Genomic DNA, 15920 nt, shown 5'->3' with positions numbered 1-15920 from the left:
CCAATTGAGGATTATCAGTCAATTCAGTATGACTTCCCAGATGAGGAGATCCTGTATTTGAAAATGAAAGATTGCAATGAGCCTACACTCAACGAAGGTCCAGAGCCTGGTTCCAGATGGAGTATGGTGTTTGATGGCGCTGTAAATCAGTATGGAAATGGTATTGGGGCAGTGATTGTTACTCCTCACGGTACACATATTCCTTTTACAACAAGGCTAACTTTCAAATGCACGAATTATATGGCTGAGTATGAGGCCTGTATTATGGGATTGGAGGAATGCATTGATCTAAGGATCAAGCATCTTGATGTTTATGGTGATTCGACCCTCGTTGTTAATCAGATTAAGGGTGAATGGGAAACAAATCAGCCTTGTCTCATTCCATATAGGGATTATGCGAGGAGGATTTCGATGTTCTTTACTGAGGTTGACTTCCATCATATTCCTCGAGAGGAGAATCGGATGGCAGACGCTCTTGCTACACTTGCGTCGATGATTGTGGTTAAACTTTGGAATGAAGTTCCCAATATCACCGTGATGCGCTTGGACAGACCAACTCATGTGTTTGCGGTAGAAGAGGTGAAAGATGATAAGCTATGATATTATGACATCAAGTGCTTTCTCCAGAACCAGGTTTACCCGCCTAGGGCATCTGTGAAAGATAGGAAGACTCTGAGGAGATTATCAGGAAGTTTTTACCTTACTGGCAATGTGCTTTATAAGAGGAATTTTGACATGGTTATGCTCAGATGCGTGGATAGACACGAAGCAGACCTGTTAATGACTGAAGTCCATGAGGGTTCATTTGGTACTCATTCCAATGGACATGCCATGGCTAGAAAGATGTTGAGAGCAGGCTACTATTGGCTGACAATGAAGTCTGACTGCTGCAAATATGTGAAGAAATGCCATAAGTGTCAGATTTACGCGGATAAAATCAGTATTCCTCCGACACTTCTGATTGTGATTTCATCACCTTGGCCTTTCTCCATGTGGGGAATTGACATGATTGGCATGATAGAGCCAAAAGCGTCCAACGAACACAGATTTGTTCTCATAGCAATTGATTACTTCACCAAATGGGTTGAAGCGGTATCGTATGCAAATGTGACCAGGTAGGTGGTCGTCAAGTTTATTAAGAATCAACTCATATGCCGTTATGGTGTGCCAGATAAGATCATTACTGATAATGGATCTAACTTGAATAACAAAATGATGAAAGAGCTGTGTAATGAGTTCAAGATTGCGGATCATAATTCTTCTCCTTATACGCCCAAGATGAATGGGGATGTTGAAGTTGCTAATAAGAATATCAAGAAAATTATCCAGAAGATGGTTGTCACATATAAGGATTGGCATGAGATGTTGCCATTTGCTTTACATGGATATCGCACGTTTGTCCGCACTTCGATAGGGGCAACCCCTTTCTCTCTTGTTTATGGCATGGAGGTTGTACTCCCAGTAGAGGTGGAGATCCCATCAATGAGATTCTTGATGGAGGGCAAGTTGACTGATGCTGAATGGGTTCAGAGTCGTTATGACCAGCTGAATTTGGTAGAGGAGAAGAGATTGATTGCCATGTGCCATGGTCAATTATATCAACAAAGAATGAAGAAAGCTTTTGATAAGAAGGTCAAACCCCGTGTGTTCCGAGAGGGTGACCTTTTGCTCAAGAAAGTCTTGTCTTTCGCGCCCGATTCCAGGGGCAAGTGGACTCCAAACTATGAAGGTCCATATGTTGTCAAGAGAGCCTTTTCAAGCGGTGCTTTGATACTTACAACTATGGATGCAGTCAAGAAATACTTCTCCTAAAATAAAAACAGAATAGCTCGCTAAGTTGAAAACCCGAAAGGGCGGCTTAGGCAAAAATGAGCGTCTTGGTGGATTGAAAACCCGAAAGGGCGGTCCAGGCAAAAGTTAGAGACATGAAAAAATGAATATAGGTATCCCGCTAGATTGAGTACCTCATCCTAGGGAAATCTAGGCAAAAATTAGGGATTTGGCAAGTAACTGCATCCTGACAAGCCTTTGATCTACAATTGTCATCCGTTAGAGATTCTTACTCATTCATCATCAACCGAAGCTTCAAATACATCGAATTCAGAATTGGTGGAGAAATGGTCATTATGTTCAATGTAGCCCTTTTCCAATATATATCACCAATTTCAAACTTGTAAAGATCTATGGAGTCTTGCCATTTGTAGACTGCCATTGCATCAAATAAATTTGAGCCTTTTATCCAATTATTTGCACTCTTATTTATTCCTATTCAACAAATGTTTTGCATGTTTCAGTTGGGAAAATATCATTGTTTTGAATAATCGAATTTTTCATAACTTGTTTTAAACAAAGTGAACATTCACAATGACGTAAGGATACTTAGGAGATCTTCAGTGCTCTCCCAAGGATGGTATGATCTCCAACAGGGTAAAACAGTTGTTCCTATTCCTGGCATGACTATATCTTCTTCCTTCGGAGCCTTTTTGTGGTTTATCCTATTCAGTGGAATGCTTGTTGAGATGTTCACCACTCTTCAGCGGAGTAGCAACCTTTCCTCCTCAGCAAATGTGATCCCCTTGGTGGGTACGGTACTTGGTGGTTGATCCCCATAATTTCTTTATCTCTTGGATAGATTCCCCAGTGGAGTTGCTTATGTGATAGACTTTATCTGTGTGATAACTCCTGTCCCCAACTGGAATGATTGATGATCATACCTCGGCAGAGATCTTTGCTTCCTGTTTTCTCTTGCTCCCACCAGATTGGATTACTCTCCGGAGAATCTGGCTTCTCTCTTGGGATGTAGTACCGGATTTTTGTGTGCTTATTCCTTGGAAGCTGTTTGTGTTAGAAATGTCTGTTTGTCAGCATTCATCATACATAAACCACACATGTATGCATATAATTTTCAAACATTCAGGTATTCATATTGCATTCTTTGCCATATATCTTTGTTTGTTATCCCCTGTTAGTGGGTAATACATTTCCCAAGCAGATGTCGGTGCCTGATCCCTCAATGTAGAGTCATCCCCTTAAGCAGAAAGTATTTATCTTTCTTTCCGCATTCTCCACTGAGTTATATCCTCGTGGACGACGTATGTTTTTGCTTCCTCCCGACACATATATTGGGATGGATTCCCCTATTGAGTTATCTCCTCACTAGGACGAGTCTTGATTCAGTTGGCCTCTTTGGTTTGATCCTAAATTGGCCGCTTGTGACTGTTTCCTGTGTTTCCCCGTGGTATAAATGAATAATTGCCTAGTAACCGGTAATTATTCCTCTTATCCTCGGCAGAATCTGTGGTTTTCTACCCTTACACTGATAGTTGCAAACCCTATTTTCTCCCATTTGCAGAGTTAACCTCTTGTGCATCCTGATTGATGACGGTTACTCTTCTATGGTTGTCTACCCAATATCCGGTAGATGTAATCCCCTCCTAGATGGTTATCATTATCCAATATTCGGTGATGATATTCCATTCTCTTGGATAATTGCTCTGATTAGGCAGTTTATTCCCAGTAAGTCATCTTTCATTTACCGGTTGTCGGTAATGTTTGTTGCTCCCCTCGATTGGTCATCATTATATACCTAGTTTCGGTATCCCGATGCCTCTCTTTGTCGGTCGATTTATCCTTTATTAACCCAGTAACCGGTTGTGGATAATCTTCCATGCGAGTATATTATCTATGTTCTAACAGTAATAGATAATATATCTCATGCACTCATTGGTCGAAGCATTTTGTTCTTCCCTAGTTGAGTAAGATTCGTATCCCCGTTTTGGAATCGAATGTCCATCCCATTATCAAGTTTGCTTTTTGCCCTCTTTTCGGATGATGAGTATTTTGGGAATATTCCCCAATTCACGCTCTGGTTGGTCACCTATTATATGCCCAGTAATCGGCATCCCTGGTGTTCCTTCCCTTCTGCTCCCTATTATGACTTTTTGTCCCCTGTGGAGTCAGATTTTCCTGAGTTGAAATATAGTTTTTTTAGGTCTTCCTCAGATGATTTGGTTGATTGATATCTCTCACCCTTATACCGGTCTTAGATACTCATTCTTCCGGAGCATGTTGTTCTCTCACTCTTATACCGGTGTTCAGATCACACGTCTCTTTGAGCTTATTACCCAGTAACCGGTAATACCTCATCCCGTTGCTTACTCAGTTGAGTCCTTAGTGGACATCCTCCACCTGAGTCCGGATTTTTATCCGAAGTATCCATTGTGGATAATTTTGGCTTTATTGGCATATTCCCCAATACATGCATCTTCGAGTCGGCTCGAGACCTTCCATTGTTTCATTTCATGGTATCTCTTCGTGTCTCTCAGCGAGTCTCAAGTCGTGACCTGCTCACGCATTTTTACCCTTTACTCCCCTAGAGTCTTTGTCCCCCTAGTGAGTGTATTACTCCTTTTGATTTTTAGTTTCCCCGGATTTCTTTTTCTTTTGTGGACGCATATCCCCACAGAGTTTTACTATTTTCGCATACATACATATGCATCATGAGGTCTCTTAGGGACCAAAATTCGTCTCTTTGTTATTATTTAAGCCCATTCTACCTCGTCGAGACGAAGATTTTGACCTTCACTTCTTCGGCTAGAATGACCTTAAATAGGGGCATCTGTAAGACCCCAATTTTGTCCCTAAGATCCCTCATGACATCATAACATTGTATTTTGCATTGCCTCAAGGATCATTAGCATCTTGGTTCCCTTTGCCTTTGGGTGGGACTTCTTGTGGTTTGAGATCACTAAGCATGCTTGAATTGTATATCATTTCATTTCTTATTTTGTTTACTAATCAAAAAGCACAAAAATATATCACTAACATCTTTTGTTTGTAGCTTAAGCAATCACCAGGCCAAAGCTTCAAAGAGATCCTTTGTGCAATAATAAGGTCAAGAGGAGATGATAGAAAGCATGGTAATGGTTCCCAAAGCTCTCATCCATAAAATATGCCTCCCTAGCATCTCAATTTATCATTTTGACCAAAGCAAGTCACGGGGTTTGAGGTTTGTCCCCCCAAGGAAACCCTAATTCATCTGTGCACCACAATGCCTTGTTCTTGAAGCAACCTCAGCCCGTGGTCAAATACAATCAAGGGAAGTTCTTTAATTCATCATTTCATGCATATTTGAACTTATTTGAGTGTCCTCAATCATCAATTCATCAAGATATGAGTCATGGACTTGAGAAGTTGATCAGTCAATTTATCTAACTATTTTGAAATGCACTGAGACCGAACGGTTTATGTGTTGGTCAAATGGAGATGATTCCAAAAGCAAAAAATGTTCTTAAGGACAATATGAACAACTTTCATGTTCATCAAAAATTGATTTGAAGCTTGGAAGGCCATCTCCTATTCCAAGACATTATAGGTCATTTTGACTGAAACCCTAATTTTGGGTCAACTTCCCAAGGACATAACTCATTCATTTTTTATAATTTTGAGGTGGGATCCAATGAATTGGAAATCTTAAGATGTCTACTTCAAATGTTATGTTGAACAAAATTTCAAAATCTCAAAGGAAATACATGTGATAATGCAAGACATTATAGGTCCTTTTAGACCAAATGCATTGAAAGGCAAAAAAGTCCAAATTCAAGTGCCCATAACTATTTCATCAAAAATCGAAATGATGCAAAATTTAAGTCCATTTTGATTGATATGAAAAGATCTACAACTTTGATGTTGGAGGTGTTTTCATTTGAGGCTTGCATCATCATAACAGAAGGGCTTGAACATTGGCCAAATTTGGAAACCTTGAATTGACATGTTTTGCACATTGCACTTTAAACTCCAATTTCACCAATTTCCACACTTCAAATGGATTTTTGCACAACATAACAATTGTTCCTTACATCAAGACCTTTTCAACCATTACTCACATGATCATGTTTGGATATGACAAGTGTTAGTTTCGAAGAAGGGAAGTTTTCTGTTCAATTATGCATAACCTGGTGAAACTTCATATGCAAGCAATTGGAGTGCAAATCACACGTCCAAACCTTCTCCAAATCATTTCAGTATCCATTTTCATTGGCTTTTGGGCCCTCCATGCGCCTGTACAGGCCCATGCATGGAGGCCTTCAACTTTCATGCACACGAAATTCACCTTGCTTGCATCAGGATTTACTATAAAAAGAGGTGCATACCTTCATTCAAAACCAACCTAAAGGCGCCTGAAACCCTGCTGAAGTGATTCCCCAACCTCACCAAAGAAGCTATTTCAATTTTTTCTTCAAATTTTTCAGATTCAAAATTCAACTACATCTGGTTGAATCCTTGGATCTAAAGCTTCTAAACCTTCATCTTTCAGCTCATTGATCTTCTGTTTTGGCAAAGAAAGCAAGGAACCGAGCTCAAGTTTCCAGAAATCAAGTTTGCTCTTCAACTAGTATTTTCTTCGAAGCTCATCATATATTGACTTATTTGCTTGGATCTGGTGTTGGCTGAAGTCCTCTCAATAGAGGCATCATGATTGTGCATTTAATTTTTGAAATCCATTGAGTTCATGATGAACACCACAGAACTTCCATCTCTGATTTCTCTCAATATAGAGATCTAGAGTGGATTTGAGTGGCACAGGGATAATGTACATCATCCCAGCTTTCCAAAGATGTATAGATCGTGCATTTTGGTTGAGATTTAGTTATCTGCAAAATTGGACGGAATCTTCATGTTCACCGGAGAAGAAGGTGGCTCCGGTGGCCGTTCCATTGCCAGATGCGTTGTGGATCGTTGGATTGAATTTCCAGATCTAATACTGGCCCTCACTTGTTATGACTTTATTTAATGCATTGTACTTCTCAGTTGACTAATGACTATGGTACGCGCGCGCTCCTAATCCATTGGATGTTGTGTCGCAACCTGAAAAAAGAATGCGAAAAAACAACTGGCGAAACAAGAAATGACAGAAGAGTCGCCACCGTGCGTTATTTATCCCAAAGGAGGGAAAGGAAACGCTCGAAGTAAACTTTGAGAAAGAAAGGAAAAGACAAGGTCTCGCAACCAAATCTTGGGTTCGGGAGCCGGTTATGCAAAGGGAAGGTATTAGCACCCCTACGTGTAAGACCCTAATTTTGTCCCTAAGATCCCTCATGGCATCATAACATTGCATTGAATAGCCTCAAGGATCATTGACCATCTTGGTTCCCTTTACCTTTGGGTAGGGATCTCTTGTGAGTGGTTTGAGATCACCAAGTATGCTTGAATTGTATATCATTGCTTTCCTCATTTTATTTACTAACCAAAAGCACAAAAATATGTCACTAACATCTTTTGTTTGTAGCTTAAGCAATCACCAAGTCAAGAGCTTCAAGAAGATCCTTTGTGCAAGAGATGAGGTATTTTCCTGGGATGAGGATCACATGATTATTATAAGGAGCTTACATGAGCTAGGGTTTCATTTTGAAGTAATTTCACCAAGTGGTAGAGGCTCAAGTTGGTCAAGACATTTCAAGGTCATCTGAGGACTAAAAGTCAACTGTGCAGTCAACTGGGGGATATGAGGTGGGGAAATGAGTTGAGACACCTCAATCATGTTCAAATGGGGTCTATTCATCATTCTAAAAATCCATCTTGAAGATCCAAAGGTCATGGCAAAAGTTACTAAAAATGGAAAATGACCTATAATTCAAAGTTTCCAAATTTGGCAAGTTTTGATCCACATTCAACTTGACTTGTCAATGTCAAATAAGTTTCAAATGGATTTTTGGTGAACATGAAACTTGTAGATATTTGTCTTCCCTTTTCAAAAAGTCCTAATTCATGTCCATGTGATGAATGGTTGAGGCGTTATGGTCATTTGATCACAAGGTGTGCATGAAAATTCAAAATGGCATAACTTTTGATACAATGCTCCAAATTGGTTCATTCTTTTTGCAAAATGCTCCTCATGTTAAAGGCATCTCAAAATTATATTATTTGGCTCAATTATGCAAAGGAATCATGGCCAAGAGTTCATTATTTCATATATGTTCAAATGGATGTAAATGTTCACCATTCATTTTTGGCTTAAGGTGCAAGCAAAACAATCCTCAAAGCTTGACCATTGGATGATTTTGAGTGGATTAAAGCCTTAAAATGGGAAAGAACACATGCATTATGGCCATGCTAGCTTAATGTGCGTTTTTGCAATTTTCTTCAATACTCACTAATCATGATTAACAAATGGAAAAGATGATTAGCATGGTCATTAGCAAGGCATATAAATAGTGAAACCCTAATCCTAATTGCCATAACCACCAAATTCAGATCAAATTTCAATAACTCTCTCAAATTTCTCTCTCTTTGATTCTTCATTTTTTGCACACAAACCTCAAATATTCTTGCATATTCTTGATCCTCATTCTTCACTGATCAAGAATCATTCATCATTTGTTGCAATTCATCAAGAAACCATGCAGATCAAGAGCTTCCTCATGTGGATCGGATTTGGACATTGAAGAAGATTCAAGAGGTTTCTACCGTTGATTCTTGCTTAAAGCTTCAAAGGAAGTGCAGTGGAATTGATCTGGAGCTTATGAGCTTGTGAGAGCACGAATTCAGAGGTCTTCACTTCAAGGTGACTCGAATTTCACTTTCTCCTTTTGCTGTTTGTAGATTGTAGATGTGTAGATCTTGTTGTGTAGAGCACGAGCATATGATTAGGTTTGAAATTGAGTAAGAATTGAGCATGTAATGGTGAATATAAGTTTGGATCTAGAAAATGTTTGTCTTCGATTTGCAAAATCCATGAAGAATTAGGATGATCCAAGGCCATATTTGGAATCTACGCTGTAGCTCCGGCGTCTGTAATTGCTAGGGTTTGTATGAGGTGGACTCCATGTGGCTGCATGCATGGACGAATGATTGGACACAGTTCCCTTGACCAAATCCACGCGTGCCTTGACTGCTGATTGAGCATGCTGACTCAATTAATGAAACGCGGCATTTCATGCGTTTGAATGTGGACCATTGATGCATAGCGCGCGCCAGATCATGTTGTTGTGGATTTTTCTGGTTTTATTTGAATCTTGCCTTTCCCTCCAATTTTCATGTGCATATTTCATTTATTTTGCTTATTTTGTTAAATTCATAAAAAATGCAAAAATGATCCAAATGAGTCCCAATTTTTTTTCATGGTTTTGTATTGATGTCTACTCTTTTATGGTGTGATATTCATGAATTGTTGATGTCTTGATATTTATATGGAATTTTTTTGAATTGATGTTGTGCCATTTTGACCTATTGTGTTCAATGCATTGTGAAATTCTCTATGTTGAGCCATTTGATCCAATCTTTTGCATGCTTGACATTCATACATGACATGAATTTTTGGCCACTGGTTTGGAATTTTTCTACATGTTATCATCATTTTTGACACATAGAGAATAATGTGACAATTTGTGTTACATTTTTGACATTGAATTGGTGCATTTTTGTTCATCTAGCATTTGCATCATTCTGGGTTTGATCTTTTACATGTTGAATGTTCATAGCATAAGAAACTTGCATAAAAAATCTCAAAGTCATTGCATGTATTCCTGATTTGATATGAATTTTCTAAGTTGGAAGTTCATTTTGTGCATATTTTTGGTCATTGCATTGCATAGGCCAATTGAGGCATTTGATTATTGATTTGATGCTGGTACTTTTGAGGACATTAAATGGAATGTTTAAATGTGTGATGTGTAGAAGGATGGGTTCTATTTTGGTCATTTGGTTCGGTTTTGAATTCATCTCTTATGACATTGTTTGTTGGTGTTTTGTTGTGTTGATTGGATGTACATAAACTAACTTTGTCACTTGTTTCAGGTGTGGATACTCATTGATGATATTGTGGAATACAAAATGCATTGAGTTCTGATCTATGTTTGTTTTGTAGGCTTCTAATTGAGGTGGTGAACTCATGAGCTCATTTGAGTGCTAAGGCACTTATGCATTAAATTGTGTAACTATTAGAGGGTTTCACTGTTTGTTTTCTGGTTGTATGACTGAAGTACTAACTGTTTAGTCTTTGTACAGGTACCTTAGTTGCTTGCTTGCTTTAGCTCTTGTTTGAGCATTGGATTGTGGTTGACACACCACTCAGGTAGTTAGCTTCTTACTTCATGTAGTCTGAAGTCCTGTCACCTTTTTGGCAGGCATTTTGCTGGCAAGTCCTCTTTCAGAGGCTCTGTTTGTGTTTGTTTAAAATTGTGCCAAAGAACTCCAAGATGAGGCATGTGTTATTTGATAAGACCTCAAAGAGAAGAGGCAATTGACGGATAAAAGGGAGTAGTAGCCAATCCCCCGTTATTCAGTGAGTCGTTCTTTATGCTCGCACTACGTGCTGATGCTTCTGAACATGTGCCCCAAATCTTTGTCCAGAGTATGTCAAGTGGAAAAGGATCCCACTTTCTGGATCCCCATGCTTTCTTTGTCATGAGCTCACCCTGGCCTGGGTTAAGAGCATGAGGTCTCATCCTCATTTACCATCTTTGATCAACTTCACCCTAACGTTCAATGTTAGTGGTTAAGAGCTACAAATTACCCTTTATAGTTTGGCTTGTTTGTCGAGGTTGATATGACCCCTCTTGACTAAAGACCACCCATTGTTTGAGCCTCTTGTATGGATATAGTGTGTGATGTTTGCTTACTTGTGAGTTAAGTTCTTCTTAGAATCCTCAACTTAGGAATGTTGATTGTATGACAACTATTAGGCTCGAGTCTTAATCTCCCTATTAGTTTGTTGTTTCCTTGGTCTCTGGTTAGGAAGGTGTTTTACCCCCTTGGAACTTTTGATGTGTGTGCTCTTGAACTAGGATTTTCCTTTTGAGCTTAATTGGAGAATCATTACCATGTTCATCTAAGTGGGAGATACAAGATACATTGAGGATCTCTTATGAGACTTGTTTGATTGCTTATACTTTTTGCTTGTTTATTCCAAAGGACGGGAGCTACTTGGATCATCAATATGATCTCAAGAGAGGAACTCCTAGTGTGGTTTCATTTCTTATCCCTCACCTGTTTGTTTCCCTTAGGACTTAGCCCTTCTTCTTCATCTCTAACCTAAGCCAAAACCCTTTTTGTGCAAACATTTGACTTTGTTTTCAACATTAGAAACCTAAGCCTTATGCTTTTGATTTTCAAACTTTCTTTTCATAACACTCATTTTAAATTGAATCTTTAAGTCAACTTTGACCATTTTTGTATATACTTCTAATTGGTAAATATAATCCATTCAAATGTGCTTTTTGTGGTTTCAATGACCACTTTCTTAATCAAATTTTTTCATAACCTTTAGCTATTAGGTTTGAGTTATCTTTGTGGTAGATGTAATACTCACCTTTGTCCTTAGTGATAGACAATGAGCCTTCCATGCTTATTATAGGGTTAACCCCTCACTAGCATGTTGAAGCTATCCTCACATGGTGGACTTGTGGTTTTAGGTTGAGTTTTCTCCCTTTGATAACAAAAGACCTTAAGGCTTTTGGACCAAGCAATCCACCAATTTGTTTTGAGATTTTTACCCCGAACTACGAGGTTTTGATCCTAATCTTTTTATAAGATGGTACGTAGGCAATGGGTTTATCCATCCAAACACAAAATGTAAATAACTTGTACATTCTCTTCTCATCTCTTCAATCATGTTTGCACAAATAAAATTTTCACAAGACAACAACCTTCACAAGTGTGAGAAGGGCTCCCTAGGAGTACCTAGTATGTTTTGGGTGCCTAACACCTTCCCATTGCATAACCAACCCCCTTACCCAGATCTCTGTTTCTTTTACTAGTTTTTGTTAAAACTTTTAGGTTTTTGTTCGCTTTCTAACCATTCCTTTGGATAAATAGAAGTGCGGTGGCGACTCGAATTTGTATGATTTACCTTAGATTTAGTCAATATCTCCAATGGTAACGAATACCCCGCTACAGAAAAGAGACGACTCTGTTGGGGAACTAATCCTTCCCTAGTGGGTTTTGGCAACTTTTCATGCTTGTTGTATTGTATTATTTTGTGACATATTTTTGTGCAATTTGGGATTACTGTATTGTATGTAATGATTGATTTGCTTGATATTAATTCCTTGTATGCTTGGTGATCTTTGTGAGATGAGTTCTATACTCGGACTCGAGTGCACTTAGGATAGGAGAATGGCGTAGTCTTGTTGACTTGTGTGGAGTTATTCCTTAGCAAGTCGACTTGCAAGTCCATTCACTTGGTGGAGGTCATGTTGGGATCAATAATGTCACACAAGTAAGTTGTGGTTAGACATTACTCTTTCCAATATAGACCTTAGAAGCCAAGGGCCTTAGTTTACCAAACCCATCTTGGCCTATTTTCAGGATGTAGTGCGAAGGTCGTTCAAATGTAAGATTTCATACGATTGTTACGCGATACTACACTCATAAGAGTCTCTCTTGAGAATATTTTTGGAATACGAGTATTTGTTTCTCCGATAATATCCGAAAGATGGGATGATGACTATGGGAACCTCTTGTAGAATATGTTTGGCAGGTTTAAACCCTAGTACACTCCCTTTGGGTGGTTCTTAACCAAGACTCCATGCTCGTGACTTGCAACAAACCCTTGATTCATGGTTGATCCGTTCATGTATCCTTAATATCAATGGAACTTAGGTGTTGATAAGGTGTAAACCATAATCCACCAAAATGGATGATTGATATTAAGGATGACATGATCCATCCCATGACCTTTGTTTGGTGTGCTTTGCTTGATTCTTGAGTGTGATTGTTGCATTCATGCATTCATGCACTCATTTGCATCCATATCATCAATAATAAAAGAAATTTTCAAGGAACTTAAGGGGTTTATTTGCAAAATTTTCAGACATGGAAAGACAAAGAAGGAATACAAAGAAGTACAGCTTCAGACAACCATATTTGAAAGAGTTAAGGAATCTGACATCCTATGTACTAGATCCCTTGGGTTTCAAAGCTCGTTTTGGGAATCTTCTTCCTGTTCTGACTACTCAGGTGGATGAAGGGTTGATGAGTGTATTGGTGCAGTTTTATGAACCCTTGTACCGTTGCTTCACGTTTCCGGACTTTCAGCTTTTGCCTACCCTTGAGAAGTATGCTTATCTCGTCGGTATACCTATCCTGGATCAGTTGTCGTTCAGTGGGTTGGAGAGTATTCCTACTTCTCAAGAGATAGCTGACATGTTGCACATAGATGAATCCTTAGTTGGTGCTCATATGACTACCAAAGGTGGAATTCAGGGTCTCCCTTCTGAGTTCCTCATTGCTCAAGCTACTATCTATGGGAAGGCCATGAGTGAAGATGCCTTTGAAGCCATATTTGTACTTCTCATCTATGGATTGGTATTGTTCCCCAACAGCGACAAGTTTGTGGATGTGAACGCTATTAGGATCTTTTCTACTCTTAATCCCGTTCTGACTCTGTTGGGTGATACCTATTTCTCTTTGCATATCAGGAATGCAAAGGGTGGTGGTGCCATTGTGTGTTGTTTGCCTCTGTTGTATAAGTGGTTTATTTCTCACTTACCTCAGACGGTCGCCTTCAAGGAGAACAAGGGATGTCTACGGTGGTCCACGAGACTTATGTCTCTCACTAATGATGATATCTCTTGGTATAACCGTGTGTATGATGGTGTGCAAATTATTGACTCTTGTGGTGAATTCTCCAATGTGTCTTTTCTTGGTACATGTGGTGGGATTAACTACAACCCTATTTTGGCACGTCGTCAGCTTGGGTTCCCCCTAAAGGATAAACCCAATAACATTTTGTTAGAGGGTATGTTCTTTCATGAGGGTAAAGATCCCCAAGGCTTGAAGGGCAGAATGGTTCGCGCTTGGCGCAAGGTTCATAAGAAAGGAAGGAAGGAGTTGGGTCCTAAGAATTGCATCGCTTTGGAGCCGTACACTGCTTGGGTAAGGAAGAGAGCATCTGAATATCTCATGCCTTACGAGTATCCGAGACCTACACCTTTGGTTGTGGCTGGGCCTTCAACCCTCCTTAACCAAGGAGTAGAGGAATTGAGAGACGAAGACCTATCACGTGCCTGGATCCGTGAAAGGGAAGAGTTGCTTCAGCAGATTAAGGAGTAGGATGCTTTGATAGAGTTTCTTGAGCATCAGGTTATTGATGATCCTAATGATGCATTGACTTCTCTACTTCCCCAGTCTTCCAAGTTTTCGAAGTGGAAGTACGATCGACTCGCCAAGGAAAAGGCAGATATGGAGGCAGCTTACGAGAGGGAAGTGAAGAAGCTTCGTGCAACTTATCTTCCTGTGTCCCGAGCATTAGATGATTGTTCCTAGGGATCCATAGGATGATTATTTTCCTTTTCTCTTGTATATGATTGACAATGTTGTACTTCTTTCCCTTGATATTATTTGATGAGATATTTCCATATGTGGTAAACAGTTAATATTTCCAAATTTTGCAAATAAAAACCCTAGAGTTCCTTTGAAATAAAAACAAATCATATGCACAAGCATTGCATGCATCATATGCATAAGCAGGTTTTGTTCCCGGCTTTTGGTCTTGTGCTCTAACTCTGTGCTCTTCATTTATTTTGAAGACAAGCTGACTCACCGGTACTACACTAGAGCCAACTCTTCAAGACTGATGGATCATCTAGAGCAAGAGAACCGTGAACTCAAAGAAGAAGTCGCCAGACTGAGTGCTTTCATGGAATCGTTCCTGGCTGCCCAAAGCCAGTCTTCTCCAACACCTTCAACTCCTCCCTAGAAGACAGTCATCTCTGAGATTATCTCCTCAACTGTGCCTACAGCCAGTGCACACTTTGTTCCAACAGCCATGCCAACCGGATTTCTATGGGGGATGCCTCCTAATTTTATGCCTGAGGGTCCTGCTCCAACTTTTTCTTCTACGCCGGCATCTAGCCTAGTCCTTGCTGTTCCTCCTCCTGTCGTGCATACCATGCTAGGGTAGACGACACCATCTATCATTCTGAGCCATCTGAGGGCCCAGATGTCCATGAGAAGATGGATGCTATGAACGACCAATTTCTTGAGCTTCGCAAGGAATTGAAGACTCTTAGAGGAAATGATCTATTTGGCAAGTCTGCCGTCGATCTGTGCTTGGTTCCCAATGTGAAGATCCCTGTGAAATTCAAGGTCCCTAACTTTGAATAATACAAGGGGAACACTTGTCCTCTCCGCCACCTGGTCATGTATGCCAGGAAGATGTCAACTCAGACTGATAATGACCAGTTGCTCATCCACTACTTTCAGGACAGTCTGTCCGGTGCCGCTCTGCGCTGGTACATGGGGCTAGTGTAGCGGTGTATTCGTCGCTATATGATCTATCGATTAAATCATAAGCTAAGAGATACCTTGAAATTTCGAGTCGCCACCGCACTTTTATTTATCCAAAGGATTGGCTAAAAAGCGAACAAAAGCCTAAGAAGTTTTACACGTAGAAAACTAATAAAAAGATCAGAGATTCTGGGTAAGGGGTAAATTACGCAATGGGAAGGTGTTAGGCACCCACTACGTCCTAGGTACTCCTAGGGAGCCCTTTTCACACTTGTTGTACTAAATTATTATTTGTTATGACAAAAATATTGTGCAAACATGATTGGGATGGTGAGAAAAGAATATACATTTTTTATTATTATTGGGTTATTGGGTTCGAACGGATGAACCCGTTGCCTACGTACCTTCCATCAAAGGTAAGGATCAGAACGCCGTAGTTCGGCTAAAAGATTTCCAAAAGTTGGTGGATTCAGTTTTAAACACAAGCACTGAGGCTTTTCATTATCAATGGGAGAACACTCGACCAAAACAACATCCACCATGCGAGGATAGCTTCGACGTACTAGAGGGGTTAGCCCTGTTTGAAGTACGGAAGTCTTACTGTCGACTCACTAAGGATAGGCAAGATTTACATCAACCACAAAGATAATTGAAGCCTATGGCTAATGCATGAAAAGATTAATGGACAGAGC

This window comes from Lathyrus oleraceus, chromosome 1 (assembly GCF_024323335.1).
Source record: "Lathyrus oleraceus cultivar Zhongwan6 chromosome 1, CAAS_Psat_ZW6_1.0, whole genome shotgun sequence".
Lineage (NCBI taxonomy): Eukaryota > Viridiplantae > Streptophyta > Magnoliopsida > Fabales > Fabaceae > Lathyrus > Lathyrus oleraceus.
The sequence above is the reverse complement of the archived record's forward strand: the minus strand, read 5'-3'. Positions refer to the sequence as shown.